At 36.5% G+C, this 16,477-nt stretch overlaps 1 protein-coding gene across 2 annotated transcripts in view; it reads left to right on the plus strand.

The window, feature by feature from the left end:
- LOC111949140 (uncharacterized) overlaps positions 1-16,477 on the plus strand; it is a 239,268-nt gene that overhangs the window by 207,374 nt on the left and 15,417 nt on the right. The gene's annotated exons all lie outside the window — the stretch shown is intronic.

Genomic DNA, 16,477 nt, shown 5'->3' on the forward strand with positions numbered 1-16,477 from the left:
TTAAATTTTGTCCCCTTATTTTCGTTATATATGTTTAAAAACAAACAATAGTATGACTATGTTAGCAGTTCAAGAAAAAACACAAATCTCTCCAACCAGAGGTCTATATTTGTAAATGTTACACACAGGGCTCGGTATGAAACCTGCAAATCAGAACATTTCCCAACCCTTGCAATCGTGTATAATGAGCAATGGTGATGTATCATTGGCCAATCCTGAGGCATATCCTGCAGGAAATGCAAATTTGGGGAAATATATTTAGAAACACAGTGAAAAGACAAAAGTGGGGTCTACTTCAATATCATTTAAATACTGAAGCTTTTATAATAAAAGCACAAATGAAGTTCTAAATGTTGTCAGGAGTAATATTTCTGCTTTTACACAGAGGTTGCGTGGTTTACGGGATACTTTCCATGTCTCTCTTTGTAGTTTGAAAAGATGAAAAGAACTCAAATGAATTCGGAGACGCGCTTTTATTTTCCATGTAATCAGATGATAGCCAGCAGGTAGCCATTGTCTCCTGCTGTGTCTTTTTCTGCATGAATAGATTCCCTTTTAAACACACCACCTTCACCCCATGTGTCCTCCACTGTCAGGTTACCACTGTTCTTCATAATTTGCTCTGATGCTAAGTCTAATCTTTAGACACAGCAAGGGAAGATGCAGTTATCACCTTTCAAAAGAAAGACAAGGCCAGGTTGTGTTCTCAGAATATGACATATGTTGAAAATGTGTTCCTGTTATGCTGATATGACTCTTCCTGAGGTTTTCTATTGACAACCCACAGCAGGTGACTGCCGATTCATCTTTCCAGCTTTCTGACATTCAGTGCTGTGAAGGGACTACTCAGATGGATATTGCAGTGCTGGGGCGAGAATTGAGTGGAGAAAATGCACAGAACACTAAAATGTTTCCACCCAGGACTCAGGGCTCCGACTTCCAAGTACTGTGTCGCTCAATAGGTGTCCAACTTGCACTGATGTTTACACAAATTAAAGCTGCCCGAGATCAGACAGATAACTTGATCATCAGTACATCTTAAGCCAAGCTTGACAGGGTCAAAGCATAGTTTTCTGATGTGTTTCATCCATATTTGCTATATATATATATCTATGGATTTCTTTTTCTTCTTGTCCCTTGTGAACCAATTCAAACTACGGTAATTAGTTTCCTCTTTTATCAAAATGAACATATCTACACAAGAAGAGTTTTGGATCCTAACAAGAAAAAAAGGATCGCTTGTGCTCATGAGAATCCGACCCCCGTGCATGAGCAAGTATTATAAAGAAAAGGAAAATATTGGTTTAATCCTGATTAAAAGAAACGGTTCTGTTGCTCATCATAGTCGTAGTGTTGTGCAGAGCGCAACAAAGCACTCCTCCACTTCCAACTCCCTCTAGACAATTAATAGCATGCCTCCTCTTAAATGCTATTGCACTCAGAGTGGGGTACCGTGTGAGCTTACCGTGTTGCAGCTGATCAGGGAGCGACGTAGAAGCAGAAAAAAAGGAGGTAAATCCGAATGGGTCATTTCACCTTTGTGCACGGTAAAAACTTTTTATGGACTTCTTTTTTCATTTTTATGTTTGCTTGAAAGTTTAAGGCAGCAAATCCTGTGTTTAGACGAATTCAGTGCATTTTGCCATTTTTTGTTAATAGATCAGATGGATATTCCATATTAATAAAATACAGATTCCATATAAATATGAGTACAGTTTTGACAACAGTTTATTTTGATTTCACGTTTTTGCTCCCCCAGCTCCAACCTTTAGCATTTTAAAGCCTGAATGGAGCTCAGGAAGGGTTTTTTTTATGTGAAAGTGCTATCTTTCTCATTTTGGAGGATTCAAACATATCTTAAAGGAGGTAAAATATGAAAATATATTAATTATATAAAAAAAATAATATGACTAAAAGAAAACAAATAAACCACCTGGTCTGTCAATCAATGTATCAAAAGAGATTGGCAGAACAATGAAAAAACTGGTATGTTGGTCTTGTTTTGTTTTTTTTTAATCTTATTTTTCTTTATTAGTGAATATGGAATTAAAGGATAATGGGAAGATGTCTGACCTGTGTATGTGGTTGCAGGAAGTCAGTTATTTGGGGTTGTATAGTACTTAAAGTTACATCATCTAACAGCATTTTACTTTAGTTCAATGAGTCCCCTTGTTGACCCTTTTGAGGATAATTAATTACTGGTGGGTCTGAGGAATATACCAACTCCATCTATGCAGAGGTGGAGGGAAAGCTCATCGATTATCTCCTGCTGTTTCTGTCAAGTCTCAGAAAGCTCCTCTTAGGGACGCCCGCAGCTCCAACTCTTTTAACCAAAGTTCAAAGACAAACTGTGGTCCCTTGAAGGGAGAAATTTCACAGGCACAGGTTAATTTGCTTTAATTAACTTATGCAAGTTAAAAAAAAAAAAAAAAAAGTCCACAACTTTAATTTAGCTTTTGAAAAGGAGCGCACAGCCAGATTTCAGTTTTTTAATGGTCAGAAAAGAAATAAAGGGACATAGGAGTAAGGTAAATGCCAACATGAAGACTCAAAATCTTTGCTTGTCAAAGTCACTTATTTTTTCATGCAGACGGAGATTCTTTTTTTATTCCGAATGAGCTTGAATCTTTAACAAAAACACTGCTATGTAAATACGCTATTTTGGCAGAAAGGTTATTCCAGAATATTCAACTGCAGAATTTTACATTTTCTATAATCAATCACCTTAATGTTGAGTTTTCTGAATAAAAGTGATGATAAATTTGCTGTCCAGGTGATAATATAGAACTTTAAGAACTTTTATTTAAAGGTTTCTCATGCAGACACGAGTTAACACATTTTGTGGTCTCAGCAGCAGAAAAACAAAAAATGTTTTTTACGTGCAACATTTTATTGTATTTTAAATATTTTTTTAAACTTTAGCTCTGAATATAAACACCAACCATACATGTAAATGGTCTTTATTAGTAAAATGTTTTGCATGTGATCGTTATTCACTAATATTACTCTATTTTGGTTTTCAGAATTTCATTGAATCTCTATATTTTATTCGAGAAAATACCACATTTCTCTATAGTCTCAAATATCCCCTGAAACTGAGACAAAAACTCCAAACTTCTGAACTAAATCTGAGGTAAACAAAGAAGCCCACCTTCATATGTCAGCTAATTGTTCAATAATGATGCCATTAATCATTGTGACAATGACAGCTTATCCCAATTACAGATGTTATGGTTGGCCTACCCCTCTATCAAGCTATGTAATCTTTAGAAGCCAATTTTTCTCATCCCACCTTGTTTATATAATAGCAAAGTTATAAGTCGTTTCAGGAGACACCTACTTATGCTTTTTTTTTTAACAATTTATTTTGTTTGATAATGACAGAAAAAAAACAAAAACATTAACATTTCCAAACCAAAATAATATAATTACTCTTAGAAAATAAAGGGCGAAAGTGCAAATTTCCCAAGGAGTCCAAATTCAAGCCACATTCTTTTTTGAGAGATGAAAGTCCAAACCCATGAACCACTGTTAAGTATACAATGTTTAACAAAATATTTATAAAAGTTGTGAATGAACAAAGTTTTAAGGAACTATCAAGGCCAGACAAATGTGTCAAAGTTTCTATAATGATTTTCCTTGTCTTTTACTTCGTTGTCCAGCTAGGCTTCAACCACATGAGCGGCTATAGCTTAACATACTAGTTTAATTACTAGAAGCAACTCCAGGGTTACCAATTTTCTTGTGAGATAACCAATCAAAGCAACTGAGTATTTTTTAAAGCAAGTTCTAAAAGGACATTTCTGCATAGCAGCAATGGTTCATTAAAAATTCGCTTCTGAGTTGTAGGCAGGGCTGTTTGTGCCCACCCCCACTTCCCATCATCCATCTGTCTCTCTCCCGCTCACAACCTCCCACACCCACAACCTAACATTACCGGTGCAACAAAAACGGCAAGCAATATCGAAGCTATCCAGCCATACAGTTTTAAACCAGATGCCAGCTGAGATGAGGAAAACAAAGATGTACACGGAGCTACATGTCTGCAAGTGATGCAATACAATGAATGGAGTGGAGCAGGGAGCTCATGGCCTGCTGATTGTAGCTTGCACATCACAGCTACCATCTTTTTACAATGACATTTTTTCATTTGCTCCTGGTTCACAACAATTTGAAAAAGAAATCATCAGAAATGCAATTTTATGCCAAATTTTCTTACATACGACCTCCATCAGAAAAATGGGTGGGTCTTTCAGAAAAGTGTTTTCCTGAATTTCCCATGATCTCCTCTCTTACCATTACTTTATTAGTCTTTTACTGGGATTATGTTGTCAAAGAAAGATGATTCTTTAGGACGGTTATAACTTTCTCACTTAACTTCATCTCATCTTTTCACTCATTGAGAGGGGCATCTCAATTCAGTTATGACCCACTAATGGGAGCAAATGCATTTTGGAACCAAAACTCTTGCAAGGTATCAATCCAGAATAGCAACTCACCAACATTGTTAGGTAGCAATAACTATGGAATATGGAATTTAATCAAAGTTAAATTAAAAGCATATGGAGAAGTTCTTTACATGTTTTTCAACTTTATAGATACTTTTCAATTCATTTTTAAATAAATGTCACATTTTTTTCAAAATGGATGTTTTGTATGCATTAAAGAGCAGACTGTACTGATTTATGTCGTGTTCTAGGGTGCTTGGGATCCACAGGCTGATGGCCTGCAATCAGCAAGAAATCCTCTCTGGATATCTTTTCTGACTTCCTCTCTTCAGGAGCACTGCACATTTGCATAACACGTGTGTGTTACAGCTAGCAGTGACAGCTACTTAGCATTATATTTAAATGCTTTTTAAAAGACCTTTTCAAAGCAGCATAAGCATGGTAACTGAACAGAATTAATAGCAGATGGTGTTGAAACTCCATGTTCACATCAGGGGGTCCTGCAAGGATTCTGCCTTCATTAATGGGGAAAATGATGAAGAGTGCATCCCACCCTTGCTTCATTATGTACTATTTTGTAAACTGGAGACAGGTATGTATATTGTGTGGTGGAAAACAATTCAATCATTAAGAAAAGTGAGGGGTAAAGACCTTGGTTCCTGAGTAAATTTTTATCTGTTACCTTTGGGGTACCTAAAGAAGGACCACAGTCTTTTTTCCCAATTAAGACAGCAGATTATCACTTTTTTATTTTTTTTAGTATCATTAAATTGAATTTAAATTATCTGTCATGATTCTGACAAAGAAACATTTTAAGTACCTTTATGGTTTATGGTGTGGACTACAATGGTCCCTTGCTTACATGGAAGTTCTAAATATAACCATCAAAATTCAAAATCTACATAAATAAATCAGCTTTATTTTTGTACAATTATAATAGATGTTGTAAGGCTATAAAATCCCTCATTACAGTTTACAGTTTTCTCAGACGGGCATTTCTACATTTTCTCTCTGGTCTTTTACTCCATCAAAACTCAAACCTTGGTAGAAAAAGAAGTCCAGTATGATGGAATGAAACCAATCATCTGTTGGCAATCGAAGACCTAAGAAAATTTAGCAAGCTGAGTGTATTCTGTACTGTAACACAAGGTAGGTTGACAATGGTCTTTAGCCATTCATAATGAAGAGCACAATGTGATGTAAAAATAAAAAAACGGTATGCAAAATTGAACATAAAAATAGTTCAGCAAAAACTAAGGGGTCAAGGAAAGTTAGCCATATTATTATAAAGAACCACTGTGCTGTATTTCAAATGTGATCCTTGTCTGGCTGTATCAAAAACAAATTGTTTTATACCCTTAACCTATAAAGTCAGCCCCCACCTTCCATTCCTGAATTTGAAGTAAACCCTGAATGATCAATTTTAGCAGTTCCTCAAAAGACCACTGGCAACTGCTTTCAAAAGAGACATTTCTCATTTAATCTAGTGTTCTAAAGTCAGATTTTATACCAAAATAAATCTGTGCACAGTCAGGTTTTAAAAAAAATCAATTGAACATTTACTCTTATTTCTATTTACGGTTATTTCTATCAATGACAACTCTATCAATGACAACTGATTAAGGTTAAATCAACTGTTTTGATTTAATCAGATCTTAAATGTGCTTTATTAGCATAGTGTATTTTGTGATTGGCAGGTGGATGGATTGATTGATGAATTTAACAAAAGGCTCACTTGACTTGGTTGCACCTAATCAGCCATTTTCAAAACATTGAGATGTGCGGTGTAAACGCCAGTCAACATTCTAAACCCACTTCATTTTTGCTGTACTGAATCATGTGGTTGGCTATAATAAGTAATGACCCATTGCATGCATTTCTTTACTGTTTAACACATTCCAAACAGCAGGTGTTGAATGACAGTTATTGCTTTTCAAGGATGGAAATTTGTCCTATTCCCAATAAAAGAGTGATACTGTAGGATCTGATGGAAACTTACAGAAGCAGTAACTGATATAAAACTACAAGATGTCCTTGACTCACTTGACATATAGAGGTTTTCAGATTTAACATTTAATGGAACAGATCAGGAGTTTTTCACAAGAAATGCATGGAACTAACTTAACAGCACAACTGGACTGAAAGAGAGTTTAAAGGATGAAACCCTTCCTTTTACCACAGTCCCTTTCCTCATAAGCACACATGCAGTGATCCTGTTTGTACTTCATTCCTGAAAGGTGTATTTGTTGAGTCATAAAGATTATGAGCGTCATGCCTTCATCATCAAACTTTATCCCCCAGTTGAGGTCAGCAAGACTATAAACAGTGTTGTTGTTATACCTTCGCCTTCCCTGAACTGTCTAACAGTTTGCAAGACACTCCACAAGGTCAACTAACAGTCATGTTCCATAGCTTTATCCGTGTCCTCCCACATGCAGTTTTTTTGTGCCTGCAGCTGTCAAATCCCTGTGAAACTCAGTGAGAAAATCCTGACCAAGTGTAACTGCAGAGGCTTGTCACCAAGACAGCCCAACAACATCCATAACCTCACGAAAGTGGGAATGAATACCATCTATGCCTGGCATCTTGCTGCCAGGTGGGTGGATGAAGTGACAGGCCAAGCTTTGTGCTTAGCTGTCAGTAGCTGTCAGTTGTCTCAGGGGCTGCAAAACCTCACCTGCCTTTCTCAGTCTCTTTTGTCAATCTGAAGGGTTCCCACGTAAGGTGTTTGCCATGTCCTGAAGCTGACACTGTATGACTAGTGCTAATTACTTTGAAGCTGCAAATCTGAATCAGTGACACTTGACCTGGACTTGTAACCCTCGTGGTGAAAATCTCCCAGACTGGTCATTTTTCTGCAGACTTTACCTGTTTTGGTCCTTCACCACCAGTAATCTGATATTGTGATGAGTGAACACATCAAATCAGTCAATGGTTTAAACAGGGAGGAATTTTTATGTACCGCAAACTGTTTACAAATTTCAACCATTCACAATGCTTTGAACAATAAACAGAAAATAACAGCGCTAGAAAATTGTTGATATTCTGCTTTTTTGGTTAATAAAGTTTTATTTTGTTAAAACACAGCTAGTCATTTGGAAAGTCAGACCTTCAAATCAGAATTTGTATTTGGTAAACAAGTATAAAAAAGTACTTAAACTGAAGACAGTTACTTAAGTTTTTTTCCCCAAAAACTATTACTGAGAAGGTATTTTTTTTCTTTAATTACTCCAGTTCACACAATGTCGGTACAATTTTAAGTGTAATCTTCTATCTCAACATATAAAGCATATAATAAAAAACAAGTATTTAATCGCCACATTGGCCATTTGTATGGCTAGTAAAACATGTTCAGCTTACCACAATAAATAAAAATAATAAGGATTAATTTGAAATATATGATTTGCATGGAGTATTTCTAACAAGGGGAATCAGAAGAATTTCCATAGCAGTTCTTCTCAGCTTAGTGAGTAATGATTGCTCAGTCTTCAAAAAAATTGCGTGACTTGACAAAATAATCAGAAAATGTGAATAGATTTGGTGACGAGTGTAGTCAATGAAATTAGTTTTCATAAAAAAGACAAAGGGATTAAGACTTGGCTTTTGATTCACTGGGTTTATGACTTGTTAATTTAGTGTTCTTAGCTCAGTAATGGTGCGCCTGCTGCTTCACCTTCATTCAGCAAAACCAGATTGATTGATTGATCACCTGCCTGTGGCTCTGCCTTAATTTGTCAGCCATGATGTTTGTTCTGTCATTTTAAGCCTTTTTCAAGCTGCTCTTTCTTTTGAATGTTTTACTACTATTAAACATTGATCAATAATATACATTTTTTACCTTCCATTGTCAATGCAGAATGTACACACTCCAGATTTTGATTATTGCCTTTGCCCATACATTTTTTTCCCCCTTTGGTTGTGTCTGGACCTTATTTCTGTTAAACATGCAACAGCGCACCTCTGTTCTGGCACCAAGTACATCGAGTAATTGGACTGTCAGACTCGGTCCTTCAGCTCATCTTATTTGGTTTATTCTGTTCTTTCATTCTCTGCCTCTCACACTTTTGTATTACTTGTTCTGTCACATATCTTTTTAAACCAGTCTGGCTCCACTCGTACCAAAATGCAGTCCTATATGTATAGACTTCAAAGAGGAGAGTACAGAGAGAACCATGATTCAGAGGTCAATTTACAAGTGTAGTTTCAAATTAGCGAAACAGAAATGAATCATTTCAAAAAGACAAACTGTGGAGAAACATCTCGGTCCTCTATCTCAGCTTGAATACTTCAATTTCCACGGCATCAGATGGGGCTTAGATATCTTTCCATATTGTTCAGTACCGACCCCAGTATAGATGCTTTTAATTTTATATGGGTTTCGGAGTGAAACTTATTTCAGAGTTAATTCAAAAATGTTTGTTTTTACAACATTATATAACATATAATCTCAGAAAAGTTTGGTTTGCTTTTTAAGGACCTAATACATTTCATTGGCTTGCTGCCACTAAACATCATTTTCAGAGTGGGATGCAACCAGATAAAAAGGCATAAAAAATATTTACATATCAAGCATGTATAATCATTAACTTGATTTCCTATGGGTTGCCATTCTAAATGACAACCAGGGAACATCAGGCAGCCATGGTTGCAATCGTCCTCTCTTCAGAAGAGTGCAGGTTTGGTTCCCGCCCTGCTTGCCCATGTGTTGAAGTGTCCTCGAGCAAGACACTGAACCCTGCATTGCTCCTGGTGATTAAAGATTTGCCTCAATGGAGCCGCCATCAGTGTATGACTGTGAAGTGCTTTGGGCCTTATAAGAAGGTAGTAAAGCGCTATATAGGAACATGCCATTTACCATAATGTTGTTTGCCAACATCAAATATTAAGATTCAGTTCTCCATAAAATCCTTCTCCCAAGTGTCCTAGGTGCCATTAATTCTGAATGAAATTATTTTAAGTGAAGCAAAAAACATTTTCTGAGGTCAACAGTCAAAAGGGGAAGCAAATGTTGAGAGTAACTCATTTCAAAAGTAACCTGTTACATTTTGTAACAAGTAGCATTGAAGCATTTCTAAATGATTCAGGACGGCAGTGGCTCAGGCGGTTGGCCAACGATCGGAGGATTGTTGGTTCGATCCCAACTCCCACTAACCAACAGCCGTCGTGTCCTTGGGCAAGACACTTCACCCTCCTTGCTTCCAGTGTGGCTCCACTGGTGTGTGAATGTGTACAAATCTCAGGGTGATGGTCAGAGGGGCCGTAGGCACTTACTGTCAGCCATACACCTGTCAGTCTGCCCCAGGGCAGCTGTGGTTACATCAGCAGCCTACCATCACCCAGTATGAATGAGGAATGAACGAATAATGGACACATAGTAAGCGCTTTGAGCGTCTGTAAAAAGCGCAGATGGATCTAATCCATTATTATTATTAAATGATTACTACAGTACTCATTTCCTTATCACACAGAATTTAGTAGTTTTTGTACTACAACTTACTAACAGTTCAAAATGTGATTGTTAAAAGCTGCAAAAGCTTCAGGTATTGACAAAAAACAAAATGCCACAAACAAAATCGTTTTTCAGCATATGGTCAGTCACTTTCCTTTATTTATTTATTTAGACTCAAATCAATAAGTCAAATTCCTCTTTAACCTTTATAAATCACTTTGCTATCGTCTTCCTCACAGGTACATAGTTCTGGTTTTCAAATACTAATAGCTGCCTTTCCCATTATTGTTGGTTCAGGGAGTAAATTTGACCTGCTTTAGGAGGCAGCATTTCTTAGTTTTTCTAAAGTAAAAAGGATTCAGGTTCTTCTGTTTTTTTTAAACTTTAAAGTTTACGATTTTGTCTTTGGATACTAAACTGAATAAAGATGGGGTTGGTCAGACAATTGTGTTTTTGTGCTTCCACCTCACCAAAAAAAGAAAAAAAAATCTTCTTAGTTATTATTATTATAGTAGGTAACCCCTCTTGTAGAATTAAAATACTTTGCGGTACATTTGTCACATTGTGTTATTGTAGACTGTTACTGCAATTACTACAAAGAAGGTAAAAGTAACTAACTACAAATCTGGAATCATGAATTCTGGATTTGCTGTTGGTCACCAAAGCAAAGTAAGGACAGAGGTGCAATCACCCATTTTCTCTGTTAGGTTCAATGCTGCAGGTCTGAAATTTGAACAAATAACTGTTTAGCCAAAGGTTTGTGCCACTAATCAATTAGCCACCACTGCTTCATTACTTTCTATGCATTAATGAGCCATTTTGTTCCCAGAAATGTGAACAAAAGTTCTGTAATTGATAATTTTTTTGATTAAGACAAAAAACAAAACATAAAATGAAGCTTAATTTATCGGTTTATCCATCTGATTAGATTAATATAAGCAATAATTAGGCAGTAAATATAAAGTTATTCAGTCATTGAGAAGTTATTTTTACGTTTACTAAATAATTGCTTATTTAGCTTATTAGAATCACTTGTATCATGTCAACTTGAGCAAATTTTAATATGTACGATAGTTTGTGGATACTCTGCTCAACTTTGATGTCTCACCTTTAATTATAGAATATTGCTTGATAAGATTTTTCTTCGACAAGTCAATGACTTTGCAACAAATTGTCATTTAGCAATCTTCTTGTTGCTTGTTGTTGCAGATGAAACTTAATGAATTGGAATAACATGAGCCACACTGAGAGAAAAGCTGTTCACCATCCACCGCTCTGCTTCGGTTTGTGTTTGTCAGGTCACTCAATGTTGAATTACTTTTAATGTAAACATCCCAGAGAAAAAACATTTTATAGAAATAATATGTATATTCATCTTCTAAATCCATTTTTGTCCACTTTGGATTCACGTGGCTGCCAAAGCCTATTCTGCTCACTTGTAGGCGAAGGCCGGCGAGACAGGTCGCCAGTCTGATGCAGGGCCACAAATCACACACACTTGCATTCACATCTAGGGACGATTTAGACGAACCAATTAACCATATTTTTGGACAGTGGGAGGAAGCCGGAGACCCCGGAGAAAATCCACACATGCAGGGGGAAAACCTGCAAACTCCACAAAGAAGGGTCAGTGTGGATATTTTTGGTGAATATTTTGCTGCCATAGTAATGTTTTCAAAGTTTAAACATTAACTGCTCATGCGCAATACAAAAAAAAAAAGAAAAAGTAATGAATCAGTATCACAACAGCAAAGAAACCACAAAAATGCATAAAAAAGGTTTTTTGGATGTGAAAAACATTTCTTCCAAGGCGTCTGCTTCATAAATCTGACCTTGAAACATCCCATCTTCTGTCATAAATATAGGCCACCAAAGCGCACTATGCAGCTAAAATGTTCAATTGAACTTCCAATCAATAATTCAACCGTGAAAGCACCTGCCTTCATCACACACCATTCTTTGATGACAGCCAGCCTGCAATCTGTGTGTGCGTTCGCACATCCTCACACATGCAAGTGTTAAAGAAAGTAGTGAAAGGAAAAGTTTCTTGTTTCAAATAAGGATATTGGAGCCTTGATTAATGCATAGTTCTGTCTCTGCTGACGAATCAATGACATGGTTGCCGGTACGAATCAAGCTCACAGCTGTCAGGACAGTGAGCCTCAGCTCAGAGTTGGAAAGGCTTGATGAATTGTTTTAAAGAAAATGAAACAGTGGGCTGAGAGATATGAAGAAATTGTCTATTAAGGTTTGGAGGAAGAGAATCAAGGAAAACAACGTTTTTATGAGTTTCAGTAAGAGAAAGAAAAATCGCAGAAACACTGTGCAAATAAATTCACTTTTAATTTTAATTTGATTTTGTAAAAAAATAAAAAGGGAAAAAAAAAGTTTTACACATTTCACAAAAGCTTTTTGGCAGGTGTATAATTTATGGTTTTTGTTACATTTCTTTGAAATGGCTTTCCCTGCATAACACGTTGATTTGACAGACTGAACAAAGCCACCGACATTTATCTTTCACCTTCAGACAGTTAATGAAAAACAGTTTATAACATATGAGTATTGGACTGTAGGACATTTAGAAGGGAAGCAGTCTTCCTTCTAGCCTCATGCTCTGCTCATGCTCTCTGCTGGTCACCTCAAAATGAGTGGAGGTCATTGTTAATGGCATCAAGAAATAAAAAGATGTCTGTTGTTTTTCCAGCCAAGGTTTTTTTCTCCCTCTCCCTGCCACAGGCCACAATTCATTAGTCCCATCAATGGGGTAATTCAGAATGAAATATGAAGGGTAAATGACAGTGCGTGGAAAGCATGGTAATCAGAGTGCTGAGAGATTCGGTCTTTCTCTTACTGTAAACCTTGAGTTTTTTTTTTTTTGCTCCGCAAAGGCAGATTTTGCAACCTCTCGTTGATAATAAGGTCACATTATCCTCGTAAAGTCTAATGTGTAATGGGGTAATGGCCAACAAAGCGTGCATTATCAAAAATGAACGCACGCCGTGGAAGCCTGAACCATCCAACGCAAACAGGATTGCTTCTGCGAAATGCGTTAATTTCTGTTTGCTCAGCGGTTGGACAGGAGAAGTAGAAAAAAAATAAAAGGAACCATAATACACACTAAAAAAACATTCAGCGTTTCCCACCTCAGAGGCTGCAGAGCGCAAACAAACAAACAAACAAACAAATAAGGTGGCGGCAGAAATTCAAGGATTCAAAATGTGCTTCTTAAAATCCATGATATAGGTGAAATCTGAAAGAAAATCTGAGCTGCAGGTTGACAGCTACCATGTGAAACGTGCAGAATACACCTGAAAAGCCCTGGGATTTGATATTCTGATCAGTCAGCACTCTACTTGAAAGAGCCTCAGTAATCCACAGGCGTGCATCTATTCGGTTTGGTGACTTTCTGTACTGACTGAAAGCATAAAAGGCTGTCCTAAACTAATGACTTTAACCTCATTTAATTACTATGTAGTGATGTATGCCATACTCCAATGACTCACCTTCAAGGGTTTTATTAGAAGAAACTAAAACAAAAGAGGATGCATCAGATGGTTTCTATTCACGTTACTGCAATTTTTGTTATTGTTTTCCCTTGACATTTGTGTCATTAAAAACAATCCAAAAACAACACAATTCAACAATTCACACATTAGCTGTTACATTTTCTATTGCAGTTGATGTTTTAAGATTACACAAAATAATACCACCTCAAATTATCACTAATTAACCATAATAAACTGGCCCAAAGCAGACATGTATGCGGCTCTAACCACCCTTAAGAGTGCTTCATTAAATAAATGTTCTGGACAATTCTGGACTGCTTCATCTTACCCCACCTTTTTTCCCCTTACGGACTACTGTCCTCATTCATAATCATGTGGTCTATTTGTCAATTTTATTGTCTTCCTGCCCCAAACCTTTCAATTTCCATAATCCAGAACACCTTTCCTCCACTCTTAGACCTCGGGTTTCATAAGAATCACAGTTCAAAAATGGCCAATCACCGTTGGCAAGGCTGTGTGTGAGATTAGTATGTGTAAATCATTTGATATACGTGCATATTTAAGAGCACTGACTCTTGGTCAAGCAGTTTGTTGACTTGCTGCCCACCGTAAAGTGTTCACAGTCATGCATGCACACACTTGTGGGTATTATTTTTCAGAGACATTGTTTTCCCCTCATGCCTAATACCATGCATGCCAAATTTATGGGGAGAGTGATCAAGCCACTGGGACTCGAGAGCTGGCGTGTAGCGCCTCTCCACGCTCAGCTGCTGCGGCCAGCATACATTTGTGGCTGGCTTGACAACTTCATTTAAAAAAAGGGAAAAGACAAGGTGATTGCTTGCTGTTCCACTCCTACAGCATGCATGACTAACCAGGCTCAGCCATCAACAGGATAGACCCACTTGAGCTTCATTCCCTTGGGTCTATGTCAGTTTTAATACAAAGCTTTTATGTAGGGATGAATTTACCTTTCACTGGTGTCTTGTATGATAATGTCAAGAAGAGATTCACCATGTTTTCATCCACACAAAAGAAACCAGGTTGTGTTGACTTCAGCAGGTGGGCAGTTATTGTGTTATTCCTTTAAAATAGTCTGTATATTCTTAAGCCTAGGTTTCTGTTTAATAGGTTTAAAAGCAGTAAATATAAATGTACATTTTGTATGTAAAAGAACCCTTGAATGGAACCTGAAATAAACCGATTTTGAAAGAAATTGATTTTTTCTTTATTCCTTGCAACCACAAGTAAGTCTATAAATAATAATATAAGACAAATAACAGCAAATTATTGGATTATAACGTCCTGTTGTTGGTTCCCAGGATGGCAACGAGCTAAAATATTGGGTACCTTGAATTTAGAGGAAGGTTAAAAAAAAATACCCAACTCTCTGCCAAACCGCTGTGGGAACCCATTTTGTGATAAGGCGAAAGGTGAACAATAACATTTAATAGAACACTATTGATTACCTTGAGTATAAAACTGACTTTAAGCTTATATCAAGATAGAATTGCATTAAAAAAATAATTTTAGTTACACTAGAAATGGGATTTTTGGCTTTTTTTATGTGCCACATCTATTGGATCAGTTCATTTCAAAGAGCCGTTCCAAAGACTGGCTCATCTGGCTCTTTTTATATGTATTCATTTTTAAGAAGCCAGTCTGGAGTTTATTCATTTAATCCTGGAAATCACAGGGAGGATTGATTGGTTGAGATCTAGATCAGAATAATTGAAATTCAGATTTCCCACCAACAATTAAGTTTAAATTATTTTGGAAATATCAATTATAGCATAATTTGACATGTGTGGAAAGATGTTAAAGTCTGATCTGGATTCACATTAGACATTCCACTGCCAGCATATACAGTGTGTACTTGTATAAGGAGTGTGTGTGTGTACTTTGAATTATGTTATCAATGGAAAAGCTAAACCAGGGGTCTGCAACCTCTAAGAAAACCATTTGGTTCTTTTTATTTAACTGACAAAACTGAGTAGGAGCTGCAAAATCTCACTACTCTGTTTTTTATTTATTTATTTTTAAATAAAAATACACTTTTTGCTGCCATTAAGCCATTTAGTTATAACATGCAGTTTTTAAGTTTATTTATTATTGTTAATTTTGTATTTTATTTTTAAACTATAAAAGTGTTGTATTTTTCAATAGGCAATGTAACAACTTTAATCTAACAGCAACACATACAAGTTCCTTTCAAAATAAAATTTAGTGTTAAAAAAGATCCTCCTAAAGCAGTAAATTTATTTGCAGTTATTATTATGCTTTTATCTAATTTAAGAACTTTGCTTCTGAACAGAAAGTACTGCGGTACAGCAGAAGATAAGAGCATGTTTTTTTAAACTTAATCCAACAAGAAATAGTTCTGACAATGGATACAATCCTCTGACGTGTGCATTTTGGAAGATTGATAAAACACATTGGGCCTCTTAATTTAGTGTCATATCAGGTTAAAAACAAGTTGTTTTTAATAAGAGGCTAAAAACAAGTGTATTTTATAAAATCACCTCATTAAAAATTCACTTCAATGAAAATGTAACTAATAAACTCATTTACACACAATAAGAAACAAATCAGGCTTTTTTTGATGCTCATTCAAGAACTTCTGGTGAAACATTTGAACACAAGATCATTTTGAACAAACAGAAAAACTTTGACTACAACTCCAGAACGAGGACTGAGCCCTGCCCCCTGCCCCGCTAGCTGCATGCACCGCGATTCAGAGGCTCTCTCCTCTTTTCTTTTTTCATGGAGGTACTGCCATGACTTGGGTCTTCTCAACTCATGTGATATTTGCATCTAAAGTTAGAAGGTTGAGCTTGTTTGAGCGTATAAAGCTCATGGTAGGGAGGAAAAAAGAACGAAATAAAGAACGGTTCCCAGCAGACCACGAGTCGATTCCCATCGTTCACGTTTATGAGCCGTTCAGAAGATTGGATTCGTTTGTGAACGTCACATAACCAATTTACACATTTTAGGTAAAAAAAACTCAACAAGATTGATTATTAATATTTATTTTCATTATGTTCGACTCCGGGCTGCTCCCTGTTCCCTTCTCT

Source organism: Oryzias latipes, chromosome 17 (genome assembly GCF_053564925.1).
Source record: "Oryzias latipes strain Hd-rR chromosome 17, Olatipes_Hd-rR_3.1".
NCBI classification, from domain to species: Eukaryota; Metazoa; Chordata; class Actinopteri; order Beloniformes; family Adrianichthyidae; genus Oryzias; species Oryzias latipes.